We start from the raw sequence: 16,608 nt of genomic DNA on the forward strand, positions 1-16,608 counted from the left end.
GTCCTTTTATGGAGAGGACCAAAGCCTTCACTGGTGCAGCAACGGGTAAAACCTACTCCATTAGGAGCTTCATTAACTGCAGAACCACAGCCGTTATATATGTCGCAACATGTCCTTGTCCAAAGGATTATGTAGGTAAGACGACACAACAATTGCGAAGAAGAGTGCTCTCACATATAGGAAACATAAACAGGAATGAGAGCACTAGTTTAGCGAACCACATCCGAGACGTACATGGGAATGACCCCCATAAGGTGGTATTTAGAGGAATCGAGACCCTGCGTTTGACGGCACGTAGAGGCAATGTAGATTGTGATCTACTTCAGAAGGAATCAAGATGGATCCATCGCTTGAATTCAGTTGCTCCAAATGGCTTGAATGAATGTTTGTCGTTTGCTCCTTTCATTTAAGTGTTAATAGATACCATGAATATAATGTGAGGACCTCAAAAATACATTTGTAAAATAAATATGGTTGTAACAACACACAGTTTATAATAGCAACATTTTGAGATGAATGGATCAAATAAAAACAAAAAACCTTAATTAGGACAATGGTGTAGTCTTTTTATGGAAACACTTATCTTGTTCAGCAAGAAAAATCAATTCATTTGCTGTTAGCTTGAGCTACAATTAAAAGATACCACTCCAAATAAATATCATCACTGCACAAATCATAGAAATGACACGACAGCCCTGTTCTAATGTTCATTGCTCATAATGGTTTGCTAGGTAGTGTGATCATAAAACAATAGGATCGCCTATTTAATACATCATTCATATAATAAAACAGTTGGAGATAGTCTCTCCATTAAAAGTGAGCGATTTCAAACTAATAAGGGGACAGTGAGCATGGGTGTTGAACAAGCAGACAGCTAGTGAGACATAAACAACAAACTGTCAAGCAAGACAGCGGTACTCAGGATATAACGCTGAATTTCTGCAATAGTTAAGGACCTGTGTGGCGCCTCGTGAGTTAATAGGTCACCCGCAGCCACATGATTTGAGTCATGGGACACTAGTGGTCACATGATTGCAGCAGATGCTAACGCCCACTTCAGGGCTGGACGCCTTGTGATAGGTGCAGACAGAGACGAGCCCCCAATGAGAGGGGAGGAGTTTGGTATACTTAAACCCTGGCAAACCAGAGGATACCAGGTCTGTCAGTTTATTGTGGGACATTGATCCCGGCGGTTGCACATGCTGTGCTGTGGGGGAACGGTTGAAGGGTGCTATCAGATATCACATCCGATTCCAGTACTATGTTACAGCTCTCTTTAGTGATCTGGGCAACAAACTAAGTCAGCTTTAGTGTTCAGTCACTGCAATTGAGCCAAAGTATCTAGCTCTTTTGACTTAGACTAACCTAAAGCTGCACTAAGGACACTAATGATAACACAGTTTATCAATGGGCTCATAATATTGAGGCCCAACTGTGTTTATGACCGCCTATATAAAAACATTTCAAGTAGCTGTGTAACATCTGTTAGCTACTTACTGATGGTTTATAAACAAACATCAGGGACAGCTATACAGAAGTACCCCAGTAAGTTACTAGAATAATTTATGGAATAAGATCACACTGATGACCATTAGTCTAACAGAGTCACAGTGAAGATACATACATCAGTTGGATGCCAGTCCGTGTATTATCGTAACCACATGATTCCTGAGTGATATCATTAATGTGGTTAGAGATTTAGCTCGGATGGCATCCGTTAACCATGATTAAACCTAAATCAATCTGGGCTGGATACTTCAAGTACTAAGCTGAAACCAATTAATATCATAATTCAAACCATTTGCAACACAAGTATCATCAAATTTGGGGGAAAAGAAAACTCCCGTACTATATAAAAATCCCCAAGAAAGAAGGGAGTTTTTGATAAGTGATTAATACATCCTCACTATCCATCATCAAAGTGGACCTATTTCTGTAATATACTGTCTCCCCATCCTGATGAATCAGTCACAGGTTGGAGGTGACTGAAGAAACGCGTCGACTGTGGGAGAATAAATTAATTTCTGCACGATACACAAAAACAAGTTGATCGTGCATAATTTATATACTTTTTGTCCACCAACTGAATCTATTGATATTGGAACTACAGTGTTGATACTTTACTGATCGTAAATTGATCATTTAGATTGATATATATCTGTGTATGTTTGTCAGGGAGCTTAATTTTTAACAGAGTGAATAAAAGTTATATTTTATTTTTAAAATTAGTTAGTGGGCTCTTCCCAGTGTAAATAATTAAGTTCAAAAAGAACCCTACTGTCACAGTGATAATTCATTTAAACAGTTTAAATGTTATGACTAATCAGTGCATATTATTGAAAGTTGACAATACCTCAGTTTCCTGAAACAAACATATCTAGATTTTCTACTTCCTGTATCAAAAAGTTGCTTGTTGGGTCTCCTTTTGCTTTTTACTGAATATATTGCATTATTGGAATCCCTGCTAATAAGTGTCTGTTTGATATCTGTACCTCATCATTTGCAGCTAATAGCTAATGCATGCTCAGGCCTTAGTCACACGGGCGTTTTTTCCCGCGATTTGCGGATCGCATGACGGATGCGCATCCGCAAATCGCGTGACCGGGGCCAAAAAAATCGCCCGAAAAATCTGCTCCTAGCCGCGTTTCATTAGAAACGGGCCGGAGCTGTCCAGCGCATTGACTTCAATGGAGCCCGCAATACAGCCGGCTCCATTGAAAGCAATGTGCTGCGGGCAAGCGCGGGATGAATTGTCGGGAAGGGCTTAAATATATAAGCCCTTCCCTGCAATTCATCCAGAAATGTGTTAAAATAAAAAAAAAATGTATACTCACCTTTCCGCTGCAGCCGGAGTTCTGCCGCGGCCGCCGGCACTTCTCCTGAACTGCTTCTCTGTACTATTTAAAATCCCCTCCTGCTGAATGAGCTGCCTCTGATGACCGCAGTGCACACAAAAATACGCACGTGTGAAGCCACCCTTAGAGAGAATATATGATTTTATAATAAATTAAAAGGAAGCCTATAACGTAATAGGGATATTGTGGGATACCCTACATCATATGGTAAAAATCATGAAAAAAGGTAATAACCGGGTAATTTCCCCAAATCACTATTCAAAGTTATAATTTTGAATAGGAAAAAAATGTAAAAATATATTGATTTAATTATATTGTGAATTAATCTTAGGGCTATCTTAGCTGGATAAGTTAGGATTTCTGATTTTAAGCTCTACATTCTATTATCATTAGTTTGATAAAACTGGAACATTTCTTTATGGTAATTTAGATTTTCACTTTTGACATTTGTATTAAATATTAATAATATTGATTACTGTCCGTTATTTCAGAATATGCTTACCTTTGAACACCATGTTACATCGTATTTGTAGTGTTCTTGAGACTTGGCCTTCATTATAGCCCCAAACTATATAAATAATTCTTCGGCCCTGTACGTCTTAAATAACCCATTATTCATTGCTTGGACTTAATGTTTGCAAAGATTTTTGTGCGGAGAACTTAATGCAGTGATTCTTACTTCCACACTGAACTCTATTTTAAAATCTCAACCATTGGGGCATGTCTGTCAACAAGTTTTCATCAGCAAACCATAGAAATGTGTACTATATAGAATGTGTACTATATAGGCTATAGCTCAGGACTAGAGATGAACGACTATACTCGCTAAAGGCAATTGCTCGAGCGAGCATTGTCTTTAGCGAGTACCTGGAGGTTTGGGTGTCGGCGCAGGGGGCGGTGACTAGCGGGGGGGGGGGAGAGAGATCTCCCCTCCATTCCTCCCCACTCTCCCCCGCAGCTCCCTGCCCGCCGCCAGCACCCAAACCTTTCATCTCGAGCGGGCAGGTACTCGCTAAAGGCAATGCTCGCTCGAGCAATTGCCTTTAGCGAGTATACTCGCTCATCTCTACTCAGGACCAGTGTAAGTTCTGTAAAGTAATGCCTTTTCAAATTAAACACAATGATACTTGTTTAGAAAGGTGAAACTAATGCTATTGCAAGGTACTCTAGTAGATATATACTGTATGTCAAACACTACACTCTCTTACCTGTACCTTCTATAATTCAGCTTAGCGATGTTAGAGGAAGGTAGTACTTAAGTGAGACAAGGCTACCAGCAACATTAGACCTTATTTAAAGCTCTTCAATCACTATTTCCTAGTATGCATTCTAGAGGATCGGAGGAGCCTTAAAGTCTCTTGAATGCAATATGTCTAATTTTCTTTAAGTGTCTCTCACTGATGTTATTGGGAATAAGCCTGCAAGCATATAAGAAAATATGATTTATGTTATGCCTGAATTAGTCCAAGATTTGATCCTTATGTTGAAGCTTTCAAAATGTTAATACGTTTTTATCTATATAGATTACCGTGGGAATTACCGTTACACTTTAGCTTCCAGCTGGAATTTCCATGAAAGGTAAACGTATTTTCACTTCGCTAGAAATGTATATTTTTATGGCATAGTACTGTATTCTAGCAGCTATCCTCCAAATCGAAGAAGCCTTATCCATAGAGATTATTCTTTCCACTTTCCATTGAAATATATGGATTTCAAGTGTCAATAGTCAAAATGTCAATGTTTTTTTACAGTTTGGGGGTCAGTCAATGTATGTCTTTGAAATCTATTCAACAACTGGTAGAATAAACTATGAAATGCTATACTGATGATCATATTAACTTATTTATTTTAAGAGGTTGCTTGAAAATAACCCATACCCCTATGACATATTAGGCCATCACAAGAATTTCCCATTTGGGATTGCTGTCATTGGCCCAAAGCAGTTTGTGAAAAGCAGCTCTTGTTCTAGCTGATGTGGCCAATCCATGCTCTACGTTATTAGGCATTCTGTTGAATGGCTGTGCATGTAGTACTACATTTCTCCAGAGGCAATCCTTTTAGCCAAAATACAGATATATATATATATATATATTTATATATATATATATATAGTTGTGTGGCTTTACCTGACAATAAAAGCTGATCAGCGGAGGTTTAAGGGAGTACAAAGTGAGTGAAAGTGTACTTGTCATTTTCAGCAGCTGTCTTGCTGGAGAATAATAGTGATGTATTTAGAGAACAGACCACCCGCTGTTCTCTAAATACATGCAAATGAATCTAGTTAGCTACTAATGGGCTAATTAGCCCATTAGTAGCTAATGCAAAATAATCGCTCAAAACTGTCAGTTTCTGATGAATTTTGAGCAATCATCTCTGTGTGTGTAAGACCTTAACTCTTAGTTTTCCCTGAGCTGATAGGAGGAGACTAGCTTCTATGATGTCTCCAATACACTGCACACAGAAAGTAGAGAAGATCCTGCTCCCCTATCACTATCTGTCATACACAGAGAAGCAGCATCATGAAGGTTATTTTAGATAAGCTCTGAATCGTGTACATATGATTCTACTAGCTGTGAGACAGTAAACAACTTACTGGTTCCTGCTCCCTCCTCTCAGTTTTATGGGCAGCATGTAATCTGATCTACCAGCAAGCTTTTAGTCTGCCTTATCTCTCAAAACTGATTTTGCCAGTATTTCAGAGTGAGTGAAAAGTTAAAGAGGAAGGAGGAAAGGAAACTGATAAGTGGATAAAAAAAAACAGTTTTTTCTGATCAGATATATTTTAGAAATTCTTATACTGTATTTTTGATTTAGGCAAAGTTTGTTGAAAGCACAATGGCCATTTAAGAATGGTCAAGTTTAGGTCAAGTTTTTGTGATATTTTAGTGTTGTTTTTTTTTGCTGGTGGGGTGGTACAGTGATTGTATTGAACGGTACAACAGATTCGTCAACGCGGTAATATGCTAAAGTGAATTTAGGAAATGTATAAATCATGCAAAGTGTAAAAATATATGGATAGCTGAAAAGCTAATAGAAATATGTTAATTTCGAATGGCTACTAATTAGAAGCTAGCTGCATTGCTAAGAAAATAATGTTTTTGTGGATAATTAAGTGATATTTTACAGTTTTGTGGTTTTCTACGCAAATAAATTAGAAAGAAAAATGGCCTCCACGTTTCTATTTTTCATTTTAGCTTGTCTAATTGTGCTATTTATAGTGACACCACAATGCTCCATTCTGAAAAGGTTCTTTCCAATTCTACTTAAACCTCAAGAAGCATTCATTATCCATATTAACCTTCGCATTTACTACCTTGTGAAAACCACTATTGATATGTTTGAGGAAGGAGCTTATTTACTAGAATCTCAAGCAGTATTAAAAAAGTAATGAATTTACTGTAAAATGAAGTAGTAGCAAATATTTTGTAGAACGTGGTCAAGTGTTATATACTTCAGCTCTGCCATCCAGCAATTACATAATTATGGAAATCTTATTAAAAAAACTTGATCATGAGTATGCATTAGTTATTAGCTGCAAATGATGAGGTACAGATATCAAACAGACACTTGTTAGCAGGGATTCCAATAATGCAATATATTCAGTAGAATGCAAAAGGAGACCCAACAAGCAACTTTTTGATACAGGAAGTAAAAAATCTAGATATGTTTGGTTTAGGAAAATAAGGTATTGTCAACTTTCAATAATATGCACTGATTAGCCATAACATTTAAACTGCTTGAGGGCTCATTCCCACGAGCATTGGATTCTAATGCATCAGATCACATGGCTGTATTCTCGTGACATAAAAGCGTCCAGCCGGCCAATATAGCGCCGGGGGTTTTTACGTCGGGCCCAAAAGATAGTCCTGGAACTATCTTTTGTGCCCGAATACGTTGGCCACTGCATGGGCTCCTATGGCTGCTAAACTCCCTTCCTCTGTTTTCTTCCCCGCTCATTCTTTGCAATAGGGGTGGGGGGTGGGACAGGGGAGAGCAGAGGTGAGCCTGTGATGGGGAGGGAGAGGAAAGGTGTGATTGCATGGTGACCTCAGTGTATATGCATTAACGAGCTTTAATGCCACAAGTGGTAGCCTATATCATCCGACTGTGAAAACGACGGACGACATACACCCGTGGGAAAGAAGCCTAAGGCTGGGTTCACACAGGGCAGAATCCTGCCGCAAAGCTTGCAGTTTTACCACAGAAAAATAACGCAAGATTTCCCCCCGGGAAAGCGCAGCTTGAAAACCCACGGCACTTAGACGCAGGTTTTGGAGCGGCTTGGCTGCATGCTTTTCTGTTGCGGCCGGCGCTCCCATAGAGAGGAACATGGCCGCAACAGAAAAAAAATAGACATGCTGCAGCTGGGGAATCTGCGACGCAGCGCTGGCTTCTGACAGCTTTGCCGCGATGGATTGGCCATCCCATATGGACGAGATTTTTGACAAATCTTGTCCACATGGGTGGTTAATCCCGGGATTAGCGGCTGCAAGCAGACTTGCCGTAGCGAAATTCTGCATGGAATTTCTGCAGCAAATCTGCCCTGTGTGAACCCAGCCTAAATGAATAACATTGATTACTTTGTGACAATGATTCTTATTTAAGCCTTTAATGACATAGCTTTTTTGGACATAAGGACCTAACAATTTCTTGAAGTTTTCATCTCAACTTTTTAAAAGCGATAAATTACATTTTTTTCCATCAACATTGCTATATAATGGCTTGTTTGTTACATGGGGAGCTGTTTATTTACTGGTATCATTTTGCAGTACATATAATGTATTATGTAACTTTCAGAAATTTTTTTCGAGGGCAGAGTTAAAAAAAACACATGTATTCTGCTTTTTTAACCCCTTAAGGACATGGCCTATTTTGGGCTTAACCGATGGGTTCCTATAGAAGCGTTCATATGTTGGATTAGGGGTGCAAAACGCCATGCACCTAAGAAAGATAGAGCATGCACTTCGGTGTGCGACAGGCAGGAGTTTCCATTGACTTCTATAAGAGCAGGAGTTAATGGAAACTCCTGCGCATAGAATAGCCTCCCTGCTGCTTACAGCAGGACATTTGAAAGGTGCTTCTGGCCAGAAGAACCTTTTAAATGTCCTGCTGTAAGCAGCGAGGAATTCCTCCTGCCACCCTGCTGGGCAATTCCCTAGCAGCAGGGGGAAGTAAGGGACTACTCCCACCTATCTCCACAATTGATTTCCCTATTGTGGGGTAGAGAGAGGGGGGTGGGGTTACAGGGTTTTCCCCAAGAGCATGGGGAGAGATGGCGGGTCTAGTCAGATCTAGGGATTCTCTTTCAAGTCCCGCTCACTCACTCTCCTTTATGGGGATATCTCTCAGGATTTCCCCATAGCAGAGAGATTTAGCTGAGCTATGGGGGATCTTCTCAGAGCAGGGAGAGTAAGCGGACCTATGGCGGATTTCACCATAGCAAAGGAACAGAAAGCGGAGCCAATCAGAGCAAGTTGGGGGGTCTTCAAACGCTGTCACCAGCAAAAGATGCTCTGTCAGCGCAAACAGTTGCCCGGTGCTCTGGAGAGCAGCGGGAGGGACCCTCGGACGGCGCCTGCTAGTTGAGTATTGCTTTTTTTCCCCAACTTCCTTTGCTGCATTTTCAGCTGTACTAAAACTGCAGCCAAAATGCTGGCTAAATGCATGCCAGCGCTGCTGAAACCGCAGTAAACGCAGCGCTGAAACATGCTGCGTTTCTGCAAACACTTCTGTGAGGGAGAAGGGGGTACAACCACTCATGTGGTGCAGATTGCTAAGGCAATGAAAATGGAGTCCTAAGCTTTCGCTCATGACTTGAAGATTGTGAGTTCAATCCCCGCTTGGTTCAGGTAGCCGGATCAAGGCTGACTCAGCCTTCCATCCTTCCGAGGTCAGTAAAATGAGTACCCAGCTTGGTGGGGGGTAATTAATAAATTAACTTGAAAACGCTGCAGAATAAGTTGGCACTATACAAATAACAACATTTTTAAAAAAATGTTATTTGTGATATATAAGGTAACAATTTAAAATGCAATGAGATTTAGATATCATCCAAAGTCCCCTCAAATCAAAATTTCTATTACAAAACTGGTAGAGGAAAAGTATGCAGCAATCAATCAGCTTTCAGTTATTTTTAGATAATGGAACAAATAAAGGCAAGCCTTTCAGGAGGATAATAAAAGGTGTTATACTTTTAACAATAGGTTGAAAGGATCCCTAAAGAGCACCATACTACAAAAAATCACTATTCAAGCAGGTGTCATGTTGTAATTTTCCTCAATTGACATGTTGCCTTATTACAGCCTGGGTAGTGCACAAAACATGGTCATTTTAATCTAGCAATGCTTGCAGAACTCCTAGTCCTATACAATATATAGATAATAGAACAGTTTTGTCCTCCATTAAAAAGTGTAATTTATTGGAAATGATGTTCTGGTTAGTAATGCAGTTTCACAGTAAATTTACAACTGAACATGTTTTGTGCTAAGAAGTAAAACGCTGCACTTTCTTACTATATCAAATGAAATTAAAGTGGTATTTCAGCCAGAAATATTCATTATATAACCACTGGTCCATTGAATGATAAAAAGGGGCAACTCAGTTCATTGTTCCCTATACTGAATGACTGTGGAGAGCAGTTTGTATAGACTAGTGGTTAACCATGCTGTACTTCATATAATCTCTACCAGAGTTAAAGAGGTTGTCCCACTAGCTGCAGGAAGCAGACAGCTCCGTACATTGTGCAGTGGCCTGGGTTAATACTGCAGGCTGAGTCCTATTGAAGTGAATGGAGCTGCAGTATCAATCCGGGCTGCTACACAATGTACAGAGCTGTCTGTTTCCTGCTGCAAAACAGCTAGAAGTAGGACAACCCAGTGGTGTAGCAAGGTCAGGTGGTCCCCGGTGGAGAAAACTTTTTTGTCACACTCCCACCCCCACCCCCCCCCCCCAATTTTAAAAATTATTAAGAGAAGGAAAAACTCTGTCTCTTCTCTGATGTCTCTCTGCTCGCATTCTGGGCATGTCAATCTTTTTATCCTCCCTGTCTCATTCCAGTCATATTTCTCATTTCTGCTGTCTCTTTCTACCATGTCTCTTCCCTCTCTCATTCCTGTCACCTCTTTTTTGTCAATCTGTCTCACTTGTTATGTCTCTTTTCAGTCGTGTTTTGTTTCTGCAGTCTCTTTCCTGTCATGTTTCTCTCCTCTGCTGTCTCTGATATCCTGTCATTTCTATTTTTCTCCTATCTCTCCACTCGGCCGTCTCTCTCCTGTCAGTCTTATCGCTTCTCTCTCTCCTCTGTCTGCAGCAGGGTGGCCCCGGTCCTCCTCCGAGGGAGGCTCCTCTGTGCCTTGCTCCTCCTCTGGTATCTTTGGCGTAGCTCCTTGCGGTGGTCGCCGAATGCTGCCGATGCTGCGGTGAATAGGGGAGGAGTACAGGGACGTGCAGTACCACAGCTGAGCTGTCACCCCCCTCACTAGTAGCCCCCGGAGCGGGCCGCCCCTGCCGCACCCACCTTCCTACGCCACTGAGACAACCCTTTTAAGGTACCTTTGCACAGGATGACTACCATCCGATTAATCGCTCAAAAGAGCGAATGCAAACAATAGTCATTATATGTAAACATAGCTCCCAACAGGGTGATAAGCGCTCATTCACTCACTAGTGACGAGACATTTTGTTTTAGCTCCTCTAATAATAGTCCCTGATTGATCAAAAGTCATCAAGTGTAAAGTCATAGTCATTTGTAATTGAAAATTTGCATGGAAATTCCCCCTATGAATGATATGTCAGCAAACAAGTAATGAATCATAAGTGCTCTGTGTAAAAGCAAACAAAGAACTGTCATTCATATGCTTCAGTGACTTAACTGAGCGACAATCTGCACGGAACCAACATCCATCACCTGTACAATGGATAGGTGACAAATGATTCTAGCTGAAATACCCTTTTAACATATTGCTGGCTTTAATTACTTAGATGTGGCCCTATTTAACAGTGTCAAACTAGAACTGCCTTATCTCTACAGTATATATCTTATACCAAGTGCTAGAGCAAAAATAGTGCGGTACCATGATAGGCAGAAAAATCTATGATCTTAAATACTCTTGCATGAAAAAGACAAAATTATTATAGCGGCAATACCTGAATTGGCTAAGCAGAACACTTTTATATGCAAGCTTTCCTGGTTACTAGACTTCGGTTTAATGGACCTAAAAGTCTTAATAGTCATAGAATATTTTAGAAATGAGAGAAGCAGAAAAAGATGGGAATTTAAATGGATAAGGACTAGAGATGAGCGAACGTACTCGGATAGGCACTACTCGTCCGAGTAATGTGCCTTATCCGAGTACCTCCCCGCTCGTGCTGAAAGGTTCGGGTGCCGGCACGGAGCGGGGAGCTGCAGGGGAGAGCGGGGAGGAACGGAGGGGAGATCTTTCTCTCCTTCTCTCCCGCCCGCTCTGCCCCGCTCCCCGCTGCGACTCACCTGTCAGCAGCGGCAGCTCCCGAACCTTGCTGCACGAGCGGGGAGGTACTCGGATAAGGCACATTACTCGGACGAGTAGTGCCTATCCGAGTACGTTCGCTCATCTCTAATAAGGACTTTCCAGACAATAACATATGGTCTAGATCTAGCTCCAGGGTATATGTCCTATTAGCTGGACACTTCACACCCATAAGCATCTATGTAACATCTAGTGATCATCTCTTCTCCGTTGATCTTGCACACAAATCTAGTAGGATCGAAAGCTTGCATAACATTTTTCTGGCTAGCCAATAAAGGTATCACCTTATAATACTGTTGTATTAAACCTCGTACATGAAGTGCTGATATTCAAGATGAGTAACTATATGCTCTTCTGACTAATTTGCATTTTTTTTACCCAGCAGGAAATTGTAGGGTTGCAGTGCCATTGCCTCTTGACCTCAGTCTACTCAACCCCTTTAAAGTAGTCATACAATATGAGATATCTGACTAGTGTCTACCTTCATCTTCTAGATCCAATACCATTTTCTTTTCTCTGACTCACAATAGCTATCTCCCTGAACACATCCCAAAATATTGGTCAATGTTTCAATGTATTTAAACTCTTTGTCTAGAATAGAAAAGATGTAGACTGTAAAAAAAAAGTTAAAAAATGACTGTGCCAAAAATAGAATACTCAAGTATAGTTTTGGACTGCAGCCAGCTCCTTAAAAACCACAAAGGTTTCAGATCCTCTCATTCTTCAAGCAACCTTTATCTATGAAAACCAAAATGTCAACGGAGTACCAACATATTGCCACCTACCTATTCCTTAACCCCTTAAGGACCAGGCTGTTTTGACACTTTTTAGGGATTTTACCAATGTGGTGGTTTTATTACCCTATTTTTTTCCTTTAGCTATCAAAATTATTTTTGCTGTGTTTTTTTCTCCGTGACATATAGGGCTATTTTTAAATATTTTTTTTCTGTTTTTTAGTTTTATTGGGGGTAAAATGCTAAAAAAATGATTTTTTTAAACATTTATAGTTATTTTTTTTATTTAGTATATTTATGCTAAAATAAAGTATGGGAGTGGGTTCCTCTATTTGTTTTGGACGATTTGATATATATTAAGTATGGTTTTGGTTTACAGGGCGTATACGGCGACGTCTTTTGTTGGCGTCGGCTTTGTGTTATTTTCTTTCTGATGTATATATTGTTATGTATATATCCATAGGAGCCCCAGTTACAGGGGAAAACAGCCGCTGTAGTGACATTAGTCACTGGCAAAGCTATTCAGAGTCTAGTCTGACCCTCCAGCTCTGCTGTAGCAGGGAACCCAGGCGGTCACATGACCCCCCGGGCTTCCGATGTGAAAATTGCATGTTATGTTCACTTTCAGTACACAGTGTTCATTGAGCACTGTTTACTCAGGGAAGCAGAAGGCAGGAAGGGTTAAAACCCCTTCTGTCTTCTTCTCCAGGTTATCAGCTGTTGCTTACAGCTGATAACCCTTTGCTGCCTCTGATTGATTGCAGAGCAGGAGACTTAAAGCACCGTCGTAATTTTACATACGGCGGGCTTTAAGCCCAGGACCAGGTGCCGTAAATTTACAGTGCCTGGTCCTAAACAGGTTAATGTATAAACAAAATCAGATTAATAATCTTATGTCCTTCCAATCATACCACAAAAAAGTAAAATTTTGACCCTGGATCATAAGACATTATTACAATGGACAGTCTGATAGCAATTAGTAAAGAATAATTTTGAGCTGATAAGGTCAAGTTTGATGCTAGAGGAACCAATTACCATAAGGTAAAGGTGTCATAGTTCCATTCCACCTAATCTCAATTACCCCTGACTGGCAGAATACCACAATCTGCTACACTATTCATCCCTGTAACAAAGCATGACAAAACCATTAGAAATCAATGTGATCTGTAAGACTGTTAGGAAGCACTACAAATCAGATCTGTTACGTCTGAGCCAAATGCCAAAAATCCTCATCTGGATTTGAATACGAAAAAAGAAATAAGACCCAGGGCTCCAAGGGTTACAGCCATTAGAAATTAAAATTCAGCGCACTTAATTTACAGGGGTCGGCGACGAGAACACCCCATTTATCCAGATCTACCCTTCTGTCTATGATGTCCAGATCCACAGTGAGTGTATATAGAGGACTTATTTATTATAAATCTTATAATACTACATGACAAGGAATATAAAAATAAAAAAAAGGTTATAGCTGTAGGCGTGCAACGTGTCTTAGAGGAACCTAATTTCTCTCTTTTCAAGCATATATGGAATACAAATAAAGAGGGTACATTTATAGCTAATAAGAATGTTAATGGATATGATATGAAATTCCACCATTATGCTCGTTTTGGCATGCTAAAATGTCACTAGGATGGGAGTTACCAGAAACTTCGGCATGAATAGCATCACTGGAACACACGCTTTTACACTCCAACTGGCTATCTGTAAGTGATCATATCAGCGTGTCAAAGTACGAATATTTGTGTGTTACCCAAACATATGGGAAGAGGATAAAACTCAGGCAAGAGTAAAAGTAATTAATATCATTTTTAATTTGCAATGCTAACTAATTTATGCAGTTATTAAAAGGTGCAACTGTTTTCCCTACTTTACAATATCCATGGACTATAGTCAAATGCCTCAACATCTTTTTATGTTGATATCATTCTAAGTATATGCAATATTTTTTGCTATGTATCTTTTAAGCTTATCATTTGGCATTCTCTCCACCTCAGATTTCACTTCACAAAATTCTTTTTAAGTAAGCATTTTTATGGAGTCGCCAATAGTTTTTATCCAAGTGATCTGACCTCCGGTCGCTGGAATGCAAAAATACTCGTAGTCTGACACACAGATATAATCACATATGCATATCCTGTTGTAGTAGCACAAAAGCATGCATTCCAGGGAAGCTATCCATGCCGAAATGTCTGGTGTAAGGTTAGCGTGCCAAAACAACGTAATGCGTGAGAATTTCATATCACATTACTTAACATTTTCATTAGATATAAATATACTCTCTTTCCATGTATTCCATATGTACTTGTGAAAGGAGGCATTACGTTCCTCCAAAATGCTTAACCTTTTTATTTTGATATTCCTTGTTATGTACTAATATGAGATTTGTAATATATTAGTTCTCTACATACACTTTTGAGTGACGTCATATACAGAGTGCTGGATCTGGATAAAGGGGGTATTCTCCTTGGAGACCTCCTCTAAAGTAAGTATGATGAATTTGAATTTCTAATGGCTGTAAACCTTAGAGAGCCAAAATATAATTTCAGATGTCCCGATGACACTCTCCATCTTTGGATTCCTAAGCAATGAAGGATTTTCTTGGTTAACACAATTTATTCTTCTGATAAGCCAACCTGGACTTCAGGTGTGGTGGTGTGCCCTTACCCTGGATATATACACTACCGTTCAAAAGTTTGGGGTCACCCAAACAATTTTGTGTTTTCCATGAAAAGTCACACTTATTCACCACCATGCGTTGTGAAATGAATAGAAAATAGAGTCAAGACATTGACAAGGTTAGAAATAATGATTTGTATTTGAAATAACATTGTTTTTACATCAAACTTTGCTTTCGTCAAAGAATCCTCCTTTTGCAGCAATTACAGCATTGCACACCTTTGACATTCTAGCTGTTATTTTTTTGAGGTAAGCTTGTGAAATTGCACCCCACACTTCTAGAAGCATCTCCCACAAGTTGGATTGGTTGGATGGGCACTTCTGGCGTACCATACGGTCAAGCTGCTCCCACAACAGCTCAATGGGGTTCAGATCTGGTGACTGCGCTGGCCACTCCATTACCGATAGAATACCAGCTGCCTGCTTCTGCTGTAAATAGTTCTTGCACAATTTGGAGGTGTGTTTAGGGTCATTGTCCTGTTGTAGGATGAAATTGGTTCCAATCAAGCGCTGTCCACTGGGTATGGCATGGCGTTGCAAAATGGAGTGATAGCCTTCCTTATTCAGAATCCCTTTTACCCTGTACAAATCTCCCACCTTACCAGCACCAAAGCAACCCCAGACCATCACATTACCTCCACCATGCTTAACAGATGGCGTCAGGCATTCTTCCAGCATCTTTTCATTTGTTCTGCGTCTCACAAACGTTCTTCTTTGTGATCCAAACACCTCAAACTTGGATTCATCCGTCCACAACACTTTTTTCCAGTCTTCCTCTGTCCAATGTCTGTGTTCTTTTGCCCATCTTAATCTTTTTCTTTTATTGGCCAGTCTCAGATATGGCTTTTTCTTTGCCACTCTGCCCTGAAGCCCAAAATCCCACAGCCGCCTCTTCACTGTAGATGTTGACACTGGTGTTTTGCGGGTACTATTTAATGAAGATGCCAGTTGGGTACCTGTGAGGCGTCTGTTTCTCAAACTAGAGACTCTAATGTGCTTATCTTCTTGCTTAGTTGTGCAACGCGGCCTCCCACTTCTTTTTCTACTCTGGTTAGAGCCTGTTTGTGCTGTCCTCTGAAGGGAGTAGTACACACCGTTGTAGGAAATCTTCAATTTCTTAGCAATTTCTTGCATGGAATAGCCTTCATTTCTAAGAACAAGAATAGACTGTCGAGTTTCAGATGAAAGTTCTCTTTTTATGGCCATTTTGAGCGTTTAATTGACCCCACAAATGTGATGCTCCAGAAACTCAATCTGCTCACAGGAAGGTCAGTTTTGTAGCTTCTGTAACGAGCTAGACTGTTTTCAGATGTGTGAACATGATTGCACAAGGGTTTTCTAATCATCAATTAGCCTTCTGAGCCAATGAGCAAACACATTGTACCATTAGAACACTGGAGTGATAGTTGCTGGAAATGGGCCTCTATTCACCTTTGTAGATATTGCACAAAAACCAGGCATTTGCAGCTAGAATAGTCATTTACCACATTAGCAATGTATAGAGTGCATTTGTTTAAAGTTAGGACTAGTTTAAAGTTATCTTCATTGAAAAGTACAGTGCTTTTCCTTCAAAAATAAGGACATTTCAATGTGACCCCAAACTTTTGAACGGTAGTGTACGTCACATTAGTCCTCCAATTTAGTGTTTCTCCAAGTCACCTCCAACTTAGAGTTTCTCTTTTATTTTAATTTATACCTCTAGAACGCTGCTCTTTGTTTTAGAAACTCCTAGTTCGGAGCAGACGTAATAGAGGGAAAAGGGAAATCTCACCCTAATGTATTAATACAGGAAATAACTGCATAAAGCTGGGCAATTGCCCTGTTGAAAGCAGC

At 40.1% G+C, this 16,608-nt stretch overlaps 1 protein-coding gene across 1 annotated transcript in view; it reads right to left on the reverse strand.

The window, feature by feature from the left end:
* The window catches only part of PCDH15 (protocadherin related 15), a 1,187,477-nt gene that overhangs the window by 804,482 nt on the left and 366,387 nt on the right, over positions 1 to 16,608 (reverse strand). The gene's annotated exons all lie outside the window — the stretch shown is intronic.

Source organism: Eleutherodactylus coqui, chromosome 4 (assembly GCF_035609145.1).
Source record: "Eleutherodactylus coqui strain aEleCoq1 chromosome 4, aEleCoq1.hap1, whole genome shotgun sequence".
Classification (NCBI taxonomy): Eukaryota; Metazoa; Chordata; class Amphibia; order Anura; family Eleutherodactylidae; genus Eleutherodactylus; species Eleutherodactylus coqui.